Here is a 12,873-nt window from a genome sequence, read left to right as displayed (position 1 = left end):
AAAACAGAAACTTAAATTACAAGAAATTAAAAGAGCTCCTGAAATAAAGTGATACACAACTCAAAAATTAAACAAGAACACACCTAAACTCACGATACCACATGATGTGATTCCACTAGCACACTTTGAATGATTCTTGACATTCTTAGGAATCATCTTGAGTTGGTTATGAGATAGGCACTTTATCATAGAATTGGATCAAGGTTCTATGAACAAGAACTCACCAAAACTAGTGCCAAAACACAAACTCTTATGGAAGTTCCACATATTGTCAAATTGAACCGATTAAATTGAAAGAAAATGCAAAGGCACCGATTAAACAACACAAAAACTAAATTGCACCGATCAAAAGACTTGAATTGAAGAAGAAGAGAAGAAGAACAGCGAAGAACCAAAAGCACCGAAGCAAAGCTAAAAGAAAACTGAAAAATACATAACAGAATTTCAATGGAAGCAAACTAAGACATGAACAATTAAAGAGAAGGAAGGAGAAGAGAATGGAGGTATGGTTGGATGATCACGCCACTAGGAGGATGGAGACTCCAAGATAAGTGTGCAAGCCGCCACTTGAGGTAACCATGGAACCATCAAGATAAGACTAGTGAAGAAGGCACAAAGCTCTCCAATGCTCTCTCAAAAATTGAATATAGTTTCTCTAATTAAAATTCAAATCTCAAATGTACAAGGGCAGCACCTTAGTTTATAGCCTAGAGGTGCTGAAATGCAAGCTAAAAGAATTCAAAATTCCCTCCTAAATTCAAATGCAACCGGCGCCAACTAAGGTCATGGAGAAGGTGTGACCCTCTTTCTCACTTTGGCACCTCCCTAGTTACTCCTACACCTATCTACTAACGCACCCCCCCCTAATACTCCTAACTAAGGACCTAAAGATGCTTTAACAAAAGAGGTTTCTAATGTTTCCCTCTTAAGCACCTTCACACAAAGAAATTACAAAAAGAGAAAATAAACGTCCCTTAGCTCCTAAAGCTTTGAACATGCTTCTTGTAAGCCTTTGAGGTGGGCTTTGACCTCCATGGGCGTCCTCCACTTATGCCTCAACCTCTTCTTGCTCTAGATGATTGGCCTCCATGTCCTCTTGACACTTGGATATTATGTCATGTACCTGAGGCCAATGCATTATTCTAGTATTGCAATACCTGTTATAGCCAAGGCCTTGCAAATAAATCCTGATTTTCTCACTCTCATCAGTACCCATCAATTCACATCAATGGAACATGAGGATCCATATTCCCATTTGGACACATTTTATGAATTTGTGGGAACAATGGATTTTCAATAAGCTAATATTGAAATTATTTATATGCGCTTGTTTCTTTTTTCATAGGCAAGAAAGGCTAAAGATGGGTTCAGATCACTTCCAAACAGAGTCTCACTGGCTGGAAGGATGTAGAGGAAAAATTTCAACAAAGATTTTTTACAATCTTTCACTACATCAAAGAAAAGTCAGAAATTTATGTGTTCAAACAAGGAGTAGATGAATCATTCTGTGAGACATGGGAAAGATTTAAAATGATGCCTAGAAAATGCCCAAATCATGGGTTTGAGCATATTTCTCACCGGTCTCAGATCTGACACAAAGATGCTCCTAGATGCTGCAGCTGGTGGCACAATGATGGCTCTTGATGTAGAACAAGCGACAAGGATTATTGTTGCATTGGTGTCAACTAATTATCAAGCCCAACATGATAGACAAAATACTCAGAAGGAAGGGTCGTTAGAAGATGCACTCTTGGCTCAAAATAAAATTCTGACACAACAAATTGGGCAACTAACCGCACAAATGGCTAAATTGCCCCAACAGTAATATGTTGTGCATTCATCTCAAAGCCATAGTCAATCAATCATGTGTGATTTTTGTAGAGGTGATCATCCTAATGGTCACTGTTCTTATCTGAACAATTCACCTGAAGTTGAGGATCCATCCATGCTTGAAAGAATGAGAAAAGTTGAAGAAGCCCTAACAAAGCTTGTGATAATGGAAGAAAATAGCATGACAACGATTAGGAATATAGAGATCCAAATGGGAAAAGTGGCCAAACAATTTGAAGAAATACAAAGTGGTCAGTTTTCAGTCGACATTCAAACCAACCCAAAAGAGCATTGCAATAATGTAGTAGGTGAAAAAGAAGATCATACTGAGGAGTTAGAGAGAGAAATGAACATAAGTGAGGAAGAAAAAATTAAAAATAAGGAGAGAAGTATTCTTGAAAAAGATTTATCATATCCTCATCCTCCTTCAAAAAAATAGAAGGAAAGAAATTTTTTTGACAAATTGCTCCCTAAAACTTATTTTGCAGGAAATCTGAAGCAAGATTCAACAGTTGAAAATTTTCGAAAGAATAGGAGCTACATTGAAGAAAGAAATATAGAGCTGGAAGATAGATACAATGCCCTTATTCAGAAAAGCTTGCCTAAAAAATTCATGGACCTAGGAAGTTTTAATCTTCCAGTGTCTATAGTGTCTATAGGTGCTTTATCTGTGGACAATGCCTTGCTGGATTTGGGGGCAAGTATAAATTTAATTCCTTTGGCAATGCTAAGGAAGATAGGCGATTTGGAGATTCAACCAACCAAGATGCAGTTACAATTGGCAGACAGATCCATCAAATATCCATATGGTGTGGTTGAAGATGTTCTGGTGAAGGTGGATAAGATCATGTTCCCTGTGGATTTTGTTGTCATGGACATAAAATAAGATGAAGAGGTTCCCTTGGTACTTGGCAGACCCTTTATGAAAACTGCTAGAATTATAATTGATGTTGACAAAGGAGACCTTCAACTTATTATAGCTCAAAATGAGGAGGTAACTTTTCATCTTTTTGGTGGTCTTAAAAATTCTAATGCAGGGGAAGAATGTGTACAAAAGGATGGATCAAAGAGAGATTTCTACCTTAAAATAAACAGGTGTCAAGCTAGATGACGTTAAACGAGCGCTTACTGGGACGCAACCGAGTCCACATTTTAGTTTTATGTTGTTTTGTTACCTTTGCTGATTTTATTTTTTATTTTTTTAAAAAAAAAATCTTATATGCCTCCTAATCATTTTGCAGGTTATCTATGTTGACCTGGGCACATTCTATTATTCAGGGGGCAAATCCGGCAAATGAAGCAAGTCTGTAGATAAAGATTTTAACAAAAAGTTGGATAACTTCTTAAGAAGAGGGGATTGAGCAAATATATGGTTGTATCTTCCTAATTCTCTTTTTTTATTAAGTTATTTGAATTTTATTTTTTGTTTAGTTTTATTTGATTTTATTTTTCATTTTTCTGTTTATTTTCTTATTTGTTTAGTTTTTTTAATTGCTTATTTTGTATTTTGAATAAATTTTTTGTTTTGTTAGTTTTAGGTCTTGAATTATCTTTCTTGAATAAATTTCAGTTTTAATTTGTTTGTTTTCTAATTTATTTTTATCAAATAAAAAAGAACTAGAATATTAATTTTTAATTGTGGAAAAAAGAATCTGTGTTTAAATATTAAATAGTGAGATGAATTGACAATTGTGGTTGCTTAATTTTTATTTTTATTACATCATAAAAGAACATGAAGATGATTGAGGCATTTGTTTGTGTTAATTAGGAACCCATGGCCAAATAGCCAACATTTATCTTATTAGAATTCCATTTTTATTTTTTTATTTTTTATATATCCCCTTTGGGCCAAGAAATTTTTGTTAATATTGCACCTTAACCTTTAATGATATATTTTCCTACCCTTTAGCATGTTTAAGGAAGGAGAACATAGATGCAATACATATAGAAAAGGGAATGATTGGTTCTGATTGTGAAAGCTCAAAAAGTTCAAAATAGGAAGAATCTTTTCCTATTATTGAGAAAAAGAAGAAAAAAAAGAAGAAAGAGAAACAGAAGAAGAAAAAGAAATAGAAAAAATATTTCATCATGAAAATCATGAAAAGTCGGAAAGAAAATGAGAAAAAGGTGACAGCGAAAGAAAGTGTTAATTAGATAACATATATGTTCTCTATAATTGAATTGTAGGTATGTTCTTCTTCTTTAAGATGTGCATTTTGTTATCTAAGAAAAACCAATATTTTTTGGAAGCCCAGCCTCATTACAACCCTAGAAAAGACCTAAAGATTCATGTTTCTAATATGTTTGTGATTTTGAAGATGAAATGAAAAACAACTATGATTTGTTATGATTCAGTGAAAATAGAGAGAAACACTTACCCATGAGCATATGAGAAAATATTCCTTAATGAATTGTCATTTATTTGTTTTGATTTGATCCTGGAAGTTGATTGTGTCTATATTTTTCTATATTTGAATTTGGAAGCATCATAAGTTTTTAATTTGATTTGTTGTTTAGTAAATTAAGTTGTTTGATATTTAAATTCAAATATATTCATTTACTTTGCTTGAGGACAAGCAAGATTTTAAGTTGGGGAGGGTGGTAAGTGTCTAATTTCAGTAATATTTCATATTAAAATATAGACACTTATGAGGATTTATTGCTAATTTACATATAAAATAATCTCTAATTTATGAATTTATACCGTTTTACATTTTTTATGAGCTTTATTTGAATGAGAGCATTTTATTCCCAAATTTGGTGTTCATTGCAGATTTTTAGTGAGGATTGAAGATTTGGAGTAAAGGAGAATAGTTTGAGCTAAAAAGAGAAAGTTAGAAGGTCCCAAAATGGAAAAATATGTAGAGAAAGATTGGGCCTTTTTTTTATGTTTTATCACTTAGTTCATTAGCGCAACACAGGAAGCGACTTGACCCTATAAAACTAGGATAAATAAGGGGCTAGAGGCTCAACCTAGGGTGCCAGATTGAAAGGAAAACACCATAGAGTAATTGTAACCCAATTGGGAGAATGGAAGGTGCTAGAAGTATGCGTGGCTAATTCTACCCTTTGGGATTGGGAGTAATCTACTCAAGCTCTTATGTATTAAGGTGATATCTTATATATTAATATTCAGTGATTGATTGATTATTGGTATTGTTGTTTTACTTTTAACTTTTCGTGACAAATTGAGAATCTTAAATCTGACCTGGATGTATTTTTACGATTCAGACCTAAACATCAATACTTAACATATTTGAGTGCTAGAGCTAGATGAAATGTTAATTGTCATTAACGTTTGAGTGTGATTCTAAGTTTTTTTATAAATATGCGAGGGATCGATATTTAGGAAACATTCTTAAGGATTTTATATGCGAGGGATTGATATAAATGAATTTTCTACAGGCATCAATATTAACATGCTAATCAAAATACATAAGAGTGGGACAGATGAAACCTAATCCCTATTTTTCCAATTGAAGCAACTAATTCTTTGTTTGTTTTCTTATTGATCAGTGCCAACACAATCACTTTAAAACTCTTTTTATTGTTCTTTTGTTATATTTAACGAATATTGTATTTGATAATTCAATGTTCCTTGTGGGATCGATATCCGTCCTTAGGGACAATTATTACTTCTGACAAACGCGGTGCACTTGCCGTAAAAATTCATCACCTATTAATTGGACTATACCTAATCAACGAGTTAAGAGATAAAAGTAGAATAAGAGAAGAAGCTTGCAAGATTCGAGCGACTAGAAGGTATAATTCAAAAGTGGAACCTCGAAACTTTCAAAAGAGGGATTTAGTCTAGCAAATGCGCAACATTCAAGCAATATGGAAAGGCCTTTACGAGTTAAAGACATGACGATTGGCGAAGCTTATTATTTAGAATTTTTATTAGAAAAAGTTGTACCAAGAACGTGGAATGTCATACATCTGAAGTTTTATTATAGCTAATGCAATAAATAGTGTACTATTTTCTCGCTTGGTTGTTTTATCCCTAAGAAAGGTATTCAATTGAGAAGGTTTGAATAAGGCACTTTAAAATTACATTTGTTGTTATTTCAGTTATGACACACAAGCTACACTAATCCTTTTATAAGACAAAACAACAATAACTCTAAGTCACGAAGACCTCATTGGTCAAGGTAGTTCGCTTAAGAATTAGCAGCCCTTACCAATCGCACGTCTACATGGTCAGGGACTACCATATCCCTATAAATCTAACCGGTCAAGGTAGCTTGCTTAACAATTAGCAGCCCTTACCGATCACATGCATAAAAGCATTCACATGATCAGAGATATTGCCTTAAAAAATGATTATCGACTAAGGCAGTTCACTTAATAATTAGCAACCCTAGCCAAACAACAACATAATGCGACTAAGAAGGACATTCTTTGCCGATAAAAAAAAAGACATACGACCAGTTCATCACACATTCAATTGAGTTTAGAAGCCTAACACAGAGCTTGTTTGAAGCACATCATCAATTTATTTTAAGAGGCGAGTCAAGTTGTTTAAAGCCCCAAACAAATGGTATTCCAAAATCCTAATCCTAAATGATTATTTGAGTACAAGTTATTTTCAACATACATTCGGTTGATATTTCGATTATTTTTCAATTTTATTCAAGTTTATATGAGCATTTAAGTTCAACAAGTATTGGGCGATAGATCGGTAGAAGAAAAATTCAAAGCATTCAACTAAAGATAAATACTGCATCAATTAAAATATAGTGTTAATATTGTTTACTGCCCACACTCCGGGTGCAGAGAAATATTTAAACAAATTAAATTACGCCAAACAACTCTTCTAACGAGTGTTCGTCCTCTTTAGCCTCGACCTCCTTGCCATTGTCATCTTGACTGTCTTCTTCTTCCCCACAAACCGAGCTAGCTCGCCATTGACACGTCTTTATTTTCATCATATCGGTCATCATCAATGGGAACACCATGATAGAAGCCCGCTTGGCGGATACCTTGGTTGAAGCACTGCTTACTTATGTGAAGAAGGAATGACTGAAAATGAGCCAATTCCTCAGCTACAACTTTATGTTTAGTTGTCGCCTCCTCCTCGGCCTCCTTCTTTCTTAATTCGGCTTACAAGGCAAAAATTCTACCTTTTGCATCTTCATATTCAAACATCTCTAGGTGGCTCTGCTCTTCTAATGATCCCATTGCTTCGAGGGTTGCCTTCAACGAGCTTAAGTGATGGAAACCATCCAGCCACATACATCCACATAATGATGATAAAGAAGAAGCATTGGATTTGAGGACAAATCCTTTTCAAGAGGGAGGGGATGATGGAAGAGGCCCAAGCCCATGATAGAAAAAGCCCAAGCCCAATCCCAAATACAAGTTCAAGCTTCAACTCAAGCCCAACAAATAGAAGATATGGGCAAACTAAGCATCATTGGATGTCTTTCTTTTGTAATTACTTTTGAGTATTTTTTAGTAGAACATAAAGGGAGGTGTAGATATAAATATAAGAGGTGCAAATGTATAAAGCTAAGTCACACCTTCCATGTGACACAAAAGAAGGTGTAGGTATAGATTTAGGAGGTGCCAAAAATAGAAACCAAGTCGCACTTCCCTTGTGACTAGGAATTGGCTCCAAATTCAAATGCTTCTCATTTGAATTTCCCTCCACTTTCTTTTTAATTTCCAGCCCCCTCAATACTATAAATAAGAGGGCTTGGCTCATGTATTTGCAAGATTAATTGAATAGTGAAATGCTGCCAAAATTGTGCCATTCTCACTCCTTGCCTAAACTCTCTTAGGAATAGGCTTTTAATCTTCTAACCTTTCACCACCTTCAAAGGGGCTGGCTGAACCTCCCCATTTCCACACTCTTCATGCACCTTCAAGGTCACCATAGCTCCTAGGAGGATCTTTCACATCTCAATCCATAGCTTCCGCACCATTTTTCACAACATCCAAGAAGAGCTCCATGAATTTGCCATCATTTGGTATCATGAGCATAGGTTCTTCAAAGATGAGTAGTTCTTGGTCTTTTTCATTTTGAGTTCTTCTTTATTTCATGTTGTTCATCTTGTTTCCATAATTGTCTTGTTGTTTTTAATTTTTACTTTGTTTTGGTGTGCTTTTGGAAGATTCCAATCAGAGCACTTTGTTCAATTGATCTTGAACAATCCTTATGCAATTTGTGATAGGATTCCATACACCTTTGAGTTGCTGTTTTTCTTTTAGGTATTTGAGTCTTTATTGCAATTTTATTTGGTTCATTTTATGCTCTTTGAGTCTTTTAATTTCTGAATCCATATATGTTTTGTCAAGTCATGTTCATCCACAATGTCATCAAATCATAGTAGTCCTTTGTTTGGCTTTATTGTTTCTTGATTTTGGGTATTTTTGCTTGCTTTGAAACTGCTGTGATTTTGATCTTTTGGTGCCTTTTATTTTTAGTTTGAGTTCATATTTGTGTTTAGATCTACACAAATTCCTTTACATTAATTCCATTGTGTTTATCTTTTGGTCTCTTGCTGTTTTTTTTCCAGTTTTTCCAGAATCCCCTGTTTTACATACTCTATGCTGGCTGTTTTGTTTCAGAAATTTATTTTTCCCTCATAGGAAATTTTTGATTCTCTGGATTATGCAAGATTGAGGTGTTACAGAAAATACAAAAAAAGAATCAGCCCAAAAGAGTCAATAGAAAAAAAATGATAAATATTTTAAAAACAGTGTGCAAATCTGGGCGCTACAGTTGGCGTAACTAAACACTGAATTTGAAAAATTTATTAAAAAAAATGGTTCATGCGTTTGGAGTGATTCCAAAGCGACATTTTAGTTAAGATCTTGAATATTTTTCATATAAAATTTCATAATCAAATCTTAAAGGGGCAACTCAGCATAAATTGGGGAAACTCACGTTCTCTGGCCCACAACAATTTTCCTGTGGTGCTGTTTTTTATTTTGAAATCTAATTCTAGTGCTATTCTTAGGATTCATTTTGTGTGCCTACCTTTATTTGAGTACCTTTATTTGCTTGTTTAATATTTCTTGGAACTCTTTCTAGTTGTCACAATTTAACTCCATTTGTGTGGTACTGCTTTTCCAATTAAATTGTTCTTGCTTTAATTCTTTGGCCTCTAAATTTGGTGTTGGAATTCTTTCTCAATTGGTGCTTATTTGAGTGGAAATTTGACTTGAGTAAGGTCTAGTCTTCTTGATAGGTGCTGGAATTGGAGAATTAAGTCCCTAATTCTAAAAGGAACAAAGGCAAGGGCAGAAACCATTACTTACCAAAACAAATACCACAAACACTTGGAGGGCCCAACAAAGAAAAGACAACCAAGGAAGTGCCAATAGCAAAAAAAATCAACAAATGGAGTTTTCTTAATTTTCTTTGCAACTTAACTTTTGTTAATTACTTCTTTAATTACGTGATTAGACAGTGAGTGTGTCTTCAAGGGCTCCAAGTGTCCAAGAAGCCTCACCTAGGGCCGACTAGTGTAGAATTATCTAGTTTAGCAATTGTTAATTGTTTTGTTAATTGCTTTTGTTTAGTCTTGTTTAAAGCTTTGATTATTTGTTTTGTTTGTTAAACAGTTTGCATTGTTTTCTTGCATTCAAAATTTGATTTCTATATCCTCATTGTGTTTCAAGTTATTTACCTAAAGAAATATTTGTGTGAAGGTCTTGAGGGATAGTTTTTGGCTAAGGCAAAGACTTGGTATTTAAGTAGTCCATTGTGACTCACCTCTCTTACCTGGAAAACTACCTTCATTAGCTTCCCTCCTCTTTCTTAAAAGTAAAACATTTCTAAACACAAAGCTTTAGTCATGTGTTCTCACTCCTCTAAATCTCTTAAAAGTGAGGTGAAATCCTTGAAATTTCTTTTGAAACAACTTTCCAAGGATATGCAATCTGTTGAAACAAGTGGAGTTCAATGTTTTAAAGAATCCAAATCCTTTGAAGGATGATGAAGCCTCTGCTTTGCTTGATGCTACTGTGCTGGTTTCAGCCTTGTTCTGGGGTAGTTCAATGTTGTAATCAACACTTAGATTAAATCTCAAAGCAATTAGCATCTCAATTTTAACAAAGCAAAATGATTTTCAAACTAAGTTGAAACAACCGATTGTTTTGTCGAAACAACTGATTGTTTACACTTAGATGTTTTGAGAAAGTTTGAAAACTGTTTTTGAATGGTGTATTTTGTTAAGTAACAAAACAACCGATTGATTCGAGGAAACAATCCATTGTTTGTTTTAAAACCATAACAGAGAAACTGTTTTCTTTGACTGAGCTTTAAATGCTTTAACTAAATACGCTCCAGTCATTAAATGCTTTGACCAATCTATTTTAAATGCAATTAAGAGTTTGTTAAGATTTGATACCAAACTATATTCTTAGATATATTCTGAAAAAAACAGTTTTGATATATTAAGTATCTTGAAACAAAGTTTTTATAGAAGAGTTTTTCAAAGTATTCTGAGATTGCTAAAGAGTTGAGAGATTGATCAAGGTGCTGAATAGGGATTCTACTTGTATTGATTTCAGATTTCCATCTGTAACAAGTGTAATCTTTGTAAACTGTTGAACAATTCGTTTGTGTGTGTTGCTGAGATTGACTGTGTGTTCTTGAGGTGTTCAAGATCAACAATCTTAGTGTTGGCCAAGGAGAGTGTGTTTCTTGAGGTGTTCAAGGTCATTCTCTTGGTTGTGGTGTAAGTGATCAAGTGGTGATTGCTTAGTGGATATCCTCAGGGTTTCTGAGAAGATTGGATGTAGCTCTAGTTGGAGTGAACCAGTATAAACATATGTGTACAATCTTTCTATCCCTAACTCTTTAATTTCAGTTTGTTTGTTGTTAGCTGGTATAAACAACCGATTGTTTTTCCTGATATCACTGTTTTGGCTAACTAAATTGCTGAATCAATTGGTTTCTGAAATAAGTTCATTCTAATTTTGAAAAGTTTGCGAAAACCCCTTTAAACAATTCAACCCCCCCCCCCCCCCCCCCCCTCTAGTTTAAAGCCATCTTTTCTAACACAATCAATTTCATCTAAACAATTGGAGAATGAGGCTAAAACTAATGAATTGACTAAAGCAAAGGATGAGAAGTCTCACATTTTAAAAAAATTACCTTCTCATGCATCTATCTCTAAAGATTATGATTCTTTTGGGGAGGGAAGCCTTAGAATAAATGATTATTATCAACCACCCCCTAGAAGACATAGAAGAGATAGAAAAGAACAAGAAAACCCAAGAGAGGTTAGGGTAGACCAACCCCATTTCCATGGAAAAGAAAATATAGAAGCTTGCGTAGATTGGGAAATGAGGGTAGAAAAATTGTTTGCTTCCCATAAAGAAAGAAAGGAAATAAAAATACAAAAGAAAAGAGAGGAAGTCGAAAGGGAAGCTAAACAAAAAGAAAAAGAAAAAGAAAAGCATGAGAAGACCCTTGAGAAACAAAAGGCGTGGGAGAAGAGTGTTCCTTCCCACAAGGTCATTCAACAAGAGAAAAGATTTAAAAATACCTTTGAAAATATGTGTCTTGTTGAACAACCTCAAAGCCTTACCTTTTGCAAAGGAACACTTGCAAGCATAAGCAAAAAAGAAGAGTCTTTAAAAGAAGCTTGCATAGATAAAGATAAAGTAGATTATTTCTCATATGTGCTACGATATCACCAATTGAATGTCAAGTTATCTATAAGCATCTACAAAAATAAATTTTTATGTGAGGTAGTGCCTAAAGAAACTTGTCATGTCTTATTGAGACAACCATTGCCAAGTGTACAAATTCTCATAAACAATGGTTGTAACAACGAGACTATCTTCACACTAAGAGAGAAAGTCTTCATGAAGGAGAACTCATGGGTCAAATTAGAGTTGATAAAACTCTAGCGCTTTTAAAAGGAAAACTTTTGTCCCCAATGAGAAAAAAGGTTCAAAGACATTACCTTAGGTACAATTCTTGTTTTCAAACTACACCTAAGGCAATGTCTCAAGAACTCTATACTCCTTCACCTTTTGCAAATGATCCTTGGGAAGACACAAATTTCATATTAGAGCTTCCTAGGACAACAAAAGGTTTTGATTCCATTTTCATGGATATGGATAAACTCTTCTCTAGAGAAGTGATACATCCTCATGGTTTATCTTCAAGCATAGTGTTGGATAGAGCTCCAAATTTCGCAAACCATGATTTGAGGATTCTCTTGGGAAAACTTGCAACTAAGTTGTACACTTTAAATTCTTATCATCCTCAAAAGCATGGTCAAAATACATTTGAAAATCTAGCTCTTTCTACTATGCCTAGAATAATCATAAAGGACAAACACAACTGATGGCAAATTTCATGAAGGTCTTCTTGAATCATGTAAGATATGGTGCGGAAGCTATGTATGAGTGTGTGCAAGATCCTCCTAAGAGTGGTGTTGATCTTGAAGGTGCATGAGGTGTATGAATATTGGGAGGTTCGGCCAGCCCAACGAAAGGTGAAGGATGTGAAGATTAGAGCCTAGAGTTCTAGGGAGAAGCAAAGCTTGGCACAAAATGGCAGCATAACTTTACTCACAATAAACTTGAAAATACAAAGTTCCTTTAACTAGTACCTTTACTTCAAGTATTGTTGTTCCTAATGTAGTTGAGTCACTCAACGATGAAGAAGAACAACAAATTAATGATCATGAAGTTAACAATTAACCTGTAGTAGAACAACCACAAGAAATAGTATTAAGAAGATCTCAAAGAGAAAGAAAGTCTGCTATTTTGAATGATTATGTGGTTTATCTACAAGAGTCAGAAAATGACTTAGGTATTGATAATGATCCAGTTTCATTTTCAGACGCCATCAATGATGATAATTCTGATAAGTGGTTAGATGCCATGAAAGATGAGCTTAAATCAATGGCACAGAATGATGTATGGGACCTTATAGAATTGCCAGAAGGATGCAAGAGAGTCGGGAGTAAATGGGTCTTTACGACTAAACGTGACTCTCATGACAATATCGAACGTTACAAGGCCCGACTTGTTGCCAAAGGTTTTACTCAAAAGGATGGCATTGATCATAAG

The 12,873-nt window shown here is 34.5% G+C and overlaps 1 non-coding gene across 1 annotated transcript; it reads right to left on the bottom strand.

Annotated features, from left to right (window-relative positions):
• Window positions 1-1,460: 1,460 nt before the first annotated feature.
• On the bottom strand, window positions 1,461-1,562 carry LOC137836282 (small nucleolar RNA R71). The gene has a single exon (XR_011085238.1). It is a non-coding gene; the product is annotated as a small nucleolar RNA R71 (small nucleolar RNA).
• Window positions 1,563-12,873: the final 11,311 nt, after the last annotated feature.

This window comes from Phaseolus vulgaris, chromosome 5 (assembly GCF_051622355.1).
Source record: "Phaseolus vulgaris cultivar YP4 chromosome 5, ASM5162235v1, whole genome shotgun sequence".
NCBI classification, from domain to species: Eukaryota; Viridiplantae; Streptophyta; class Magnoliopsida; order Fabales; family Fabaceae; genus Phaseolus; species Phaseolus vulgaris.
This window is presented reverse-complemented; position numbering and strand designations above follow the sequence as displayed.